The sequence below is a fragment of the Strix uralensis genome, chromosome 5, assembly GCF_047716275.1.
Source record: "Strix uralensis isolate ZFMK-TIS-50842 chromosome 5, bStrUra1, whole genome shotgun sequence".
NCBI lineage: Eukaryota > Metazoa > Chordata > Aves > Strigiformes > Strigidae > Strix > Strix uralensis.
In genome coordinates this window covers 43,435,245-43,446,287 of record NC_133976.1, presented here as the reverse complement: position 1 = coordinate 43,446,287, position 11,043 = coordinate 43,435,245, and the positions used below count along the sequence as shown (strand labels likewise).

General features: G+C 45.1%; 1 protein-coding gene across 10 annotated transcripts in view; it reads left to right on the top strand.

The window, feature by feature from the left end:
* The first annotated feature begins 9,956 nt into the window (after positions 1-9,956).
* The window catches only part of OSBPL8 (oxysterol binding protein like 8), a 96,167-nt gene continuing 95,080 nt past the window's right edge, over positions 9,957-11,043 (top strand). For 7 of the 10 annotated variants that reach the window (XM_074870621.1, XM_074870628.1, XM_074870615.1 and 4 more), the window contains exon 1: positions 9,957-10,131. The gene's annotated coding sequence lies outside the window, so the exon portion shown is untranslated. Of the gene's footprint in view, positions 10,132-10,539; positions 10,667-11,043 lie in introns of all 10 variants that reach the window. The other 3 variants (XM_074870622.1, XM_074870617.1, XM_074870614.1) reach the window with 1 other exon arrangement.

Below are 11,043 nucleotides of genomic sequence, written 5' to 3'. Positions count from 1 at the left end.
AGAGTATTTACCAGCTTCACCAGATTTTTGTATACTATTGGAAACTTTCAAAAGATTTTTGGTTTTAATATGTTAGTTTGATGATTTAACTATGAATCTCACTGCATTACACCTTTTAGAAGGACTCTCTATTCATGCTAAACAATAATTTCAATTTATGGCCTACTCCTGGACTCCTGAACTCATTCAAAAGTGTGTTTTTCACAGCAACACCTGCCCAGTGTGCTAGTTGTGCAAGACTAATTTAATTTCAGTTTGGATACTTTAAATTTAAAGATAGAGAAAAATTAAAGCCAGCGTAACTATCACTACCAATAAACTTTCACATTAGTTTCAGTAGAGAACATGGAATTGTCATGGTTTAATTCCAGCCAGCAACTAAGCACCACGCAGCTGTTCTCTCACTCCTCCCCCCTGACGGGATGGGGAGGAGGATCAGAAAAAGTAAAGCACATGGGTTGAGATAAGAACAGTAATTATTAAAATAAAATATAATAATAGTAATGAAAAGGAAGATAACAAAAAGAGAGAAAAATAAACCCCAAGAAAGACAAGTGATGCACAACGCAACTGCTCGCCACCCACTGACTGATGCCCAGCCAGTCCCTGAGCAGCGATCAGCCTCTCCTGGACAACTCCCCCCAGTTTATACACTGAGCATGACGCCCTGTGGTATGGAATATCCCTCTGGCTAGTTCAGGTCAGCTGTCCTGGCCATGCTCCCTCCCAGCTTCTTTTGCACCTGCTTACTGGCAGAGCAGAGGAAACTGAAAAATCCTTGATTTAGGATAAGCGCTACTTAGCAACAACTAAAACATCAATGTGTTATCAACATTATTATCATACTAAATCCAAAACACGGCACTGTACCAGCTACTAGGAAGAAAATTAACTCTATCCCAGTCAAAACAGGGATTAAAGATACTGTCAGGTCTCTTTTAGCCTGTTCCTAAAACCCACAGGAAATGCAGACAATTTTTCTGTTTTTCAAATCAGAGAAATAAAAGTAGATTATATCCCAACCTTACAGGCATTGTATTTAGACTGCATCTTCATACTTCCTAAGGTATTACTAAATTTAGGACACGTCATATTGACCTCCTCCTACTCAGAAAGTTCCTTGGGTAGAGAAGATTAGGGTAATTTGACATGATTTGTTCTGATTTATTAATGCCAGCTGTTGCTCATTACCTTGTTATCTTCTAGTGCTTACACATAGATAATTTCTCCTTGTCTATTTCTAGGAGAGGAAAGTGGGCTGAGTGTAATTCCCTTGGTTGTTGTCTTCTCCCCTTCCATCCTTTCAAAAATGGCCACTGTGATTTCCATTTTACAGCCCTATAGAATTTCCTTCATCCTTGATGATGTTTATTCTTTTCTGCAAATAAATAAAGGTCTGAGGTCTCTTGGACTGTGGTTCACGGGCAAGTTTCATGACAACTGTACTCACACAAATAAAACTGAAAAGGAAATGGCAGTTCATATATTCCATGAGACAGAAATGCAAAACCATCTAGGCAACTTCCAACTAGATTTGTAGACTGCAAGGTTGCAGCAGAGAGGAATGACAAGAAGTTTCTTGTAGCTGGGGCAATGATGAGTATACGCTTCATATTTCATTTGTGATGTTTATAGCTATTAAACATATGCCAAAACAAAGGGCATAGCTCTCAACTTACCAAGATCAGCCTGTCAAGGTCCAGATGTGAGATACTGGCCTTTAACATATTAAGAAGGTAAAAAAAAACATGGTGAAGAATGAAAAATAGCATTGCATAACATGGAAAGGACCTAAGAACACATGGGATAAGTTGCTTTTACATAGTTTTCTATGCATCAGGCTTTCTTATGACAGAAATAAAGTGTCAGATAACACTAGAGCTGTGTAGTACAAGAGCTAACACAGAGAAAATTGTCTGACTTGCCTTTCCCTGATTAGAAAATGTTTCATAAGCTTCTGACAGGATGGAGACCCCACAGTCACAACACACATTTGCAGAGGTGGATGGAGTCTTGATTCAATTGCCCTACTGCTAAATAAAAATCTTAAGAAGACTCTGAAAGATGCCTGTGCTTTGCACTGAATTAATGAATGTTTGTCTGTGAGAAGAAAATCAAATGTGACAGTAGACTTCTTCTGACAAAGTCCCCCAAGCATTGACTAGATAACCACCCTGAACAGTGAATATGTAAGTGTTGTTTCCAGTAATGCGCTAGAGACCAAGCATTTACAAGCTAAGTCAACTTAACTATCCACCAAGAAAATGAAGGAACAGAGACATGGTCAACCTTGCTTAAGGTTTAGATGAGGCCTGAACAGAGAATATGCTTTGAGGATTATGCATTAAGGACAAATATAAAGAAATAAAACCTACATACATTAAGGGTATGAATCAGGCCAGCAATCGAGGGTCAGGAAGGAGGCTTACATCAAGACACAAGCTTTAATTTGCAATATGCTAAGGATCAGCTGCAGTTGCTGCTTCAACTAAAACATTGATCTCAACAGCTAGTCACAAGGGGACCATATTCACAGCTGTCATGGTCTAGCTGAATGGGTTTGCCTAGCCAGCAGCTGATAATAGGTCTGAGAGAAGGGAGGACCTGGACTCACTCTGAGTTGAAAGCACTCACTTTTGTCCAAATTTAGGCCATAGAATGTTATTGCATCCAATATAGAAGACAGCTATTGAAAAAATACGGGAAAAGAATCATCCCAGGGAACAAAAATAACCACAGAAGGAGACTAAGAGAGCCTTGATAAAAAGCCTGTTATTGAGGGACCAGCAGATATTGCCCACTGACTTGACAAGGGACCAGAAAGAAGCCTCCCAGTTATGGAGGTCCCTTCTTTCCCCCTAGTAGGTTATCTCCTTTTAGAAGACAGGCTTATGACTTTGAGTATGTCTTCTCCCATTCTGTACAAGAGTCCACACTTGAGAAGGAAAACACAAAGAACATGTCAGCAAGAAGTTCTGGAATAGAAGGTTCAACCTGGAGCACCTTGATCTTAATGTGCTCATGTCTTCCTTCCTTCCTTCCTGCAAAACTGACACGTGGTGGAGGAATTGTGCCCATGGGTTAGACCCAGCCAGCAGCTCAGCACCACCCAGCCACTCGCTCACTCCCCCTCAGTGGGATGGGGAGGAGAATCAAAAGGGTAAAAGTGAGAAAGCTTGATGGTTGTGATAAAGACAGTTTAACAGGTAAAGCAAAAGACACGCACAGAAGCAAAGCAAAATAAGGAATTCATTCACTACTTCCCATTGGCAGGCGGGTATTCAGCCGTCTTCAGGACAGCAGGGCTCCATCACGCATAATGGTTACTCGGGAATACAGATGCCATAATTCCAAACATCCCCAATTCCTCCTTTCCCCAGCTTTTATTGCTGAGCATGATGTCATATGGAACAGAATATCCCTCTGGTCAGCTGGAATCAGCTGTCCCAGCTGTGTCCCTTTCCAGCTTCTTGTGGACACCCAGACTGCTCGCTGGCAGGGCAGCTTGAGAAACAAAAAAGACCTTGACTCTGTGTAAGCACTGCTCAGCAACAGCTAAAACATAAGTGTGTTATCAACACCGTTTTGGTCACATCAGAGCTACTGTGAAGCACCATCAGAGCTACTGTGAAGAAAATTAACTCTCTCCCAGCCAAAACATGTATGTAATGGTACTCCAGCAATCCCATAGGTCTCTGTAAAAGCCGCTGCCTTACACACTTGACAAGCCATGCAAGTATGGAGTAAGTGCTGGATCACTTATATTCCTTCCACTCTAACATCCCATCACTTGGAGTCAGTTAGTGGCAGATGTGTGAGGGGCTTAATGGCAAGCTTTGAAAGAACAAATGTTAGGATCAGATGAGAGTCCCTGATCACAGTATCAATCTGAAAACAGAACACATCGATGACAGCAGTCAGGCAGGTGAGATAGCCTGTGCAGAAGACTACCACCTTAGTCCCCCAGGTGTGGTCCAGGTCACCAGCTTTATTGCCTTTAGCCATGGCTCATCACCTTTACAATGAAGTGGTGCTTCTGTAGTAAATGTTCTGTGAAGAAATCCAGTGATGGCCCAGTCACTGTGATGTGCCTCTAGGTCCTGGACAAGGAGAAGACTGGCACCACAAAGTCACGACTTAAAAATACCCTTGCAAGCAGTGGAGTTGACTTTGACCAAACACTCCAGAGGCCTATGCAGCACCTGCAAGAATTCCATCCTGTCAGCATCGGCTAACAAGCTGAAAAGAACTTAGATTTATCTCAACCTTACAGTGGTCCAGTTTGGTAGCTCACTTTGGTTTTCTGTGATACCATTACAAGGACTAGAAGTTTCTCCCTCCACAGTAAGTATTCATATTTTCACTTTTTTAGATGGGGGATGGTATTAATCATTCAACGACTTTTAGGCAGAGGAAAAATTCTCTACATTTCTACCTAGGAACAACCGCCAATTATATGTGATGGTGCAGAACCAGCCCTATATTCTTCAACTGCAAAGTTCAGATCTGGATTCATTAACAACTGGTATTCTTGGTCTGAACGGGTTTTGGTCAGTATTGCTGCCAACCAGATATAACTGCATGCTAAGAAGTGCACTGGGGCCTTTCACCTTCTCCCTCATTTTTCCCCTCCTCCCCTCCAAGACCTTGGCCAATCTGAACTTCCCAAAACAAATGTTTCAAATCTGGGGAAGAGTTAGTCTGGTGGTGCCACTTAAGCCTGATGCACCCAGTATGGGCAGAGAGCCTTATAAAGAAGAGTTATGAAATTCATTATTGGCAAGGGTTATTTTAAACCCAGGAGAGAGCTGACATTCTATATGACATGTGAATGTTTTACATCCTTTATGTACATTTACCCTTTAGTGCAAAAGTGGATGCATTTTTGTTATCCATTTCTTCACAATACCAAATACTAACACAAAGAGTTCTGAGAAAACTGACAGCAAAGATATGCAAGCTAAGTGGCAGGTGAAAGAGGTGCATTAGGTCTCCTTGATGCCAAGAACTTCCTCTCAGCAGGATTATTGGATTAAAATCCTACTGATACAGCTAAATATAATCTTATCAAGTTCAGTTCCTTGTAGATGAGAAATGTGAGGTTCCCTACATGAAAGCTGGAGGCTAAAAGGAGACACATGGGGAGAAGGAGCTTGTCCAAGACAGCAGAGGATCTGATACAGCAGATATTTAGAGAACTTGTCAGACAAGAGCATACTGAAAACTGCAAAAATGACAAACCGGATCAGGGCTAAAAATACTTCAACACCGGGGATGCAAAAGAATAAAAATATGCTGGCACTCGAAAAATGCCTGAGTTGAATTAAAAATCCTGTAACATCATGTCCTAAATAACTAAATATAATGCAGAAGAGCAGGACTGACATATTTCATAGAGACAAGCTAAGTTCTAAAGGAAGGAGGAACATACGAAATGTCATTCTGGAGTGCCAATGCCTCTGACAGAATGAGTAGTTCTAGCATATTGCAAAATAAAAATGTGATCTAACAGTGGAAAAATAAGTTTGAAATTTTTTTATGTTAGTCCCATGAATGACTGGAGTAAATTATGGATTACTGTGGACAAAAGTAATTTCATAAGGATAGCATTCATAACTGTGAACAAACTGAAGACAGTGAGAATTACTGTAATGTAAATTAAAATTAGTCTTCTATCATGAACAATGTACTTACAACCAAGTAACAATCCCTTTAAATGTTAATTAAAATCTTAATTTTACTAACATCCTAATGCAGATGATTTCTCCAAAACAGAACAAAGCAGCTCAGAGAGGCAAGTGTTCAGTGGCTGCAGAGCTGACTGCTCTCCAAGCAGCGCTAAGGCTCTCCCGCAGAGGGCAACGGAGGACCTCTCAAACTGGTTTTCTTTCCATGAGAAGAGGATAAAACCATTTTAGGTCAACATTTAGCTGAAGAGTCTTTTGCTGTTCTCCCTAACCCCAGCTGCTTTTTCATTATAACCAACCTTTGTTAATTCTAACTAAGAGCCCACTTTTATATTTTATTAATTTTTTTTTTTTTTCAAGCTGAGAACAAAAGTCTCAGTCCTTTTTGAGAGATGTGGGAAGCTGAAACTTCCAGGAAGATCAAAGAAAGGACAGCTTCCCTGAAAATGTAAAACTGCTGTATATTTCATATTAATGTTTTTAATACAATATTTCTAGTTTATTTCTGGTTTTGGTTTGTTCTTTTTTTTTTTTCTAATTTTCAGAGCTGTCTGTGCCTACAAATGTAGCAGGAAGCTATACTATCCACTTCAGAGAAACAAAAATAAAGGGGGCGGGTGGGGTGCAGAAGGCTCCCTTGCCAGGACTGCAGAATTCTCACCATACTTCGGACTCTGCTGTTGCTTTTAGTCTTCCTGTTTTCCTTTACCAGTAAAGCCCCATGTGGTATGTGTTACCACTAGATAATAAGATAACACCTAGCAGGATTACAATGAATAATCCTCTAGTGACTCTGCAAGAATGTTATCTGAGAATAATGCAAATTTTCTTATCTTCTTTTCTGAACAGAGCTTGTTTGTATTCCTATAGCATCTACCAGCCCTAATCATAGCCCACAAAGACAAGCACAAAACAAAACCGTCTGCCTTTTTGCTGTTCACTTTCAACTCTAAAGTGTTTTATCTTGTTTTCTGAACACACAGTAGAGACCACATGAACTTGGGAAGGAACCATGAGATGGTGGCACTATCATAAGCTCCCACGCCCCAGGTGGAAGTTGTTCCTGCCTGCAGCTGAGCTTCATGTCTAGCATACAGCTCTTCTGCTCACCATTTCACCTTTCCTTTTGCAAAAGTTGAGTCAGGAAGGAGCAGCTGTAGGGAACTGAGGTGAAAGGCTTGCTTCAATGTATTACTGCAAATTTTATGCTGTAAGAAAGAAAAGGACTGGACGAACTCTTTGTGGGTCCTGAGTGTACTAATAAGCCTTAATGGCTCTGAGCAGCCTCACCTGCAGCTTCTATGCCCACCCATGAGCCCAGGAGCTCTATTTAAGCTCAGCCCTGGGCCTTCAGTTCTCACCTAAGCTGTGTTGGAAGAATATTGCTTTTCAGTCTGGCTGTGTCTGTGCCACAGCAATATTTGATCTGGGCCTCCATGTGTGGACTGATTCCCTGGCTTAACTTCAGCCTGGTCTCAGCGGTAGCTCTACCTTGGTGCACCTGATCCTAACCATGATTGAGGGATTTGCTCCTGGCTTCACCTGAGATCTCTCTCTTCATGGCTATTGCCTTATGGACTCTTGGTTGAATGTGGCCTCTGTCTCTAGGTCTGTCCTGCTCAGGTGCTGTGAGAGTGGGTCCTGAATGTTGAGGTCCCTGCCCTGCCAGCTAAATGGTCCATTTTGGATCCCAGCTCACTTTCCCCTCAGGGAACAATCCTGTTCCTGCTGCTCCCTGACAACCTCAAACATCAGGTCTACCCTTAATTTACCTGAATCCCTGCTATTTTAAGAGGGTGGAAATATGCCCTAATTAAAAGCATGTTTCAAGGATGGAACAAAACTTCTCCCCTTTCACACAGCAGTTTTCCCATCCTTTTCCTGACTTCCACATTAACAGGGGTTGATAGCTGTGGCATTCCTACAGGAAAAACAGATCATTCTTTCCCTATTACCTCTGGGCCTCCTGTTGTTTTATAGCTGGTCACAGATCCATACAATGCAGGCAAACGTATTTGTGGTGACAGTTAAGTATTTCTTCTACCTGACAGCCTTAAGGCGTGAGGTACAAGCTCCCACTACTCATCAGTGCTCTGTATCCTCAAACCTGAAAACGTGATACTTTGTGGTCATTTCTCTGCATTTTTCCTATAAGAAGTCACTTAACGTCAAGTTTCTGTGACAGAATTCAGCTTTGTGCAACCTATGAAAACATCAGTGATTCAGTTTAAGCCATGGGAGCAGAGGCCTCAGCTTCTCTGTAAACTGTTGCTGGTTTTGGTTCTGTCACAGACAAGAACTCTATAAAGGTAGGAAAGCACTCTAAGGAATGAGTAACAGGCGCTTACTGGTGACCTCTGGGAGAAGCAAAAAACATAGCATGGATTCACCTGGCATACTCCCTAAGTGAACCAATTCCCAGCTGCCCACAACTGGTGTCACATTTCTTGTTCATCTGAAACTGTGACTCATCCATGGGTGTTTAGCATGACTTGAAGAACTCCATGTTTTTTCAGGAGTTCTCAAAGTGTGAAAGTGCAAAATACAGTGTCCTTGAAAACAGCTTTAAGAGAGTTGCTCTGTCACAAGGCAAGACACGAATGAGTCATGAATTGCACACATGAGCAGGACTGCTTCCCAAAGCTAGATTCAGTTCATTTGCTAGACCACGACCAGCCTTGTGAATTAAAGCTCTACAGTGAGAAAGCTTGCATGTGTAACTCTGGTTGGAGTGGATTGTTTCATTCCAGGGCCCTCCTTTGGGGAGAAGTATTGTTTAATTATAGAAAGCTTTGTACGAAGAAACTTCACACCTACTAATGAAAACAAAATTATTCTCTGTATTCTTCACATTTTATACCTCATTGCTGAGAAGAAAAAGCAATCTTCCGTAGTCAGAAATATACACATATCTTTCTACAGAAGTATTAAAAAGAAAAGAGTACAGAGGAAAGAATACTCAGCCTTTTAATCAACACAGATTATTCAAGGAACAGAATGAAAAGATCATGAGTGGAACACTAGTCCAAGATAATGGACTCCTAGCGACACTGCTACATAATTGAGGTACAGCAGATAATTCCATGAAAAATAGTTGAGCTAGCAGGCTTATTTTCAGAGTTGGAAACATTAATCCTTTGACAACTTTTCTGCGTCATTAGTTAGCAGGTCAGTGGTGAAGGTGCCAGACATTTTCTGAATGTACTGACAGTACCTTCCCTCGAAATAAGTGGAAAGAAGATGCTCAGCATTTCCAAAAGTTGTTCAGCATTTTGCAGCTCTTTTCAGTGATGTCAGCTGGCAGGTGATGAAAACCTGAGGTACATGCTGACTTTATTTTAAAGATGGTGACATATGTAAGCTGCTCACGGTGGTTTCCTATGACCAAGGATATGTTTAAAACTGCTAGGAGAGGATACATTCTGAGGTGGAAAAAAACCGCCAAAGCAGGGTTGCTGTTGGTGTGTAAATTGGCGACCATGTCTCTTGCTGATTTATGGGTATTGTTCAGAGCATATTTGATTTCCATTGTTACTACTTTTTGGCTGCTGAAGTTATTACTCAGAACCACACCTGATGATTAATACAATGCTGCCAGGTTATTTATGACTGTACTTTTTCCCTGCACTGTGTTCACAGCTTCACAGGAGTAACGCCGGTTGGAAGAAAGTTTTTTGGGGTTTTTTTCCGTAAGAAAGAAGCACGGCTCTAACACTGCTACGGTCAGCAGCTCCCTCACAGCCGGGCCTCCCTCCACGCCTCCCCTCGGATCTTTTGCGTTTCCCGCTGGATTACACGGTGCCTTCTGTTCCTCGCGGAACGACGTCCGGACCTTCGTTCTCCCCTCGCCCGTTGCACAGACACGGAGCCGTTACGCTCCCCGCAGCCTCCACCACATCTCCTTTCTTCCTTTCGCCCCCTTTGGCGACCAGCAGCCCGCCCACCCCTGCAGCGAGCCGCCCCGGGGACCCCCGCAGGCCCCTACCCGGGTCCGCACCGCCCCGCAGCCCCGCGGGTGGTGCCGCTGCCGGCCAAAGCCTGACGGGGCGGAGCGCGCCTGCGCTCGCGCCCGCCACGGCCGATGAGCGGATCAAGCGGCGACCGGGCACCTCCCGCGCGCGCGGGGGGCGGGGCGGAGGAGGAGGAGGAGGGGGGGTTGGGGCTCGCGCGCGCGTGTGTGTGTGTGTGTGTGTGGCTCTGTGTGTGTGTGGCTCTGTGTGTGTGTGGCTCTGTGTGTGTGTGTGTGTGTGTGTGTGTGTGTGTGTGTGCGCGCGCGCGCGCGCGCGCGCGCGTGTGTGAGGGAAGGAGGGGCTGGTGCGGCGGGCGGAGCCCGCGAAGGGGCGGGGAGGGGTCCCGGTTGCCGCACACCCCCCGCCCCCCGCATCCGCACGGCCCGGCTTCTCCGCTCCGCCGCGCCTCCCGCCGGACCTGGCTGCGGGGAGAGGTGAGAGAGAGCCAGACGGGGAGGGCGGGGGTCCTCCGCCCCGCCCCGCCGCGCCCCGGGGCCAGAGCCCCCGCCCGCGCCGCAGCTGGGGGCGGGGGCCGTGGGGGCCGTGGTGCCGCCCGGGGTCCCTGCCGGTGCGGCGCTGCCGGCGGTGGCCGGAGGAGGTGGTGCGGTGTCACGGCGGTGCCCGTGTGCCGCCTCCCCGCGGGCTGCTGGGCGGGCGGAGGGAGGCTCTGGCAGCCCCCCGGGGTCGCCGGTGGCGGCTCGGCCTTGCGGCCGGCCGGGGGCGGTTGTCGCTGAGCCCCGGGGCGGCTCCGCGGTGGCGGCGTCCGGGCGCGGGGCGGCAGCGCTCCCTGGGCGCTGCGGCCGAGCCTGAGCCGTGTATTAAAGCTCGGTTTTATTTTCGAGCGGTGGCGCGCCGCTGTGAAGCCGTGTATCTCGGCTTAGGACGTTCAAGCCACTTCAGGATGGACCTGCGTTTATTGCCTTTCTTACGCCTCGGGCCCGCGAGGATCCATAAGCCGGACTGAAAACGGTCGGGTTAAGTACCGAACGCAGTTAAAATTTAGCTCCTTTGATTATCGGTAACCTCCTTCCCCTCGCACTGGGAAAATAATCTTCCGATTGAGCAATGCCCTGGGGAATGAGACCTAAATCCCTATTACTGTCCCTAGTCCCTTATTGCTGCCAGACGCTCTTCTGTATCTTTATTAGCAGGCCTTATAAATGGCTCACTTCCAAAAGAATGCACGCGCATGTAGGCTACAGGCATTTTGCTTAACGTACTTGGTGATAATTCAGATGAGCTTCAGGCATTTGCTTGAAATAATAGTCTTCATAAATTGTATGTTACAGAAATGCTGTATAGAATTCCTTTTCTGAACGGAGGAAAGCCATCGATTCCTGTGTGTC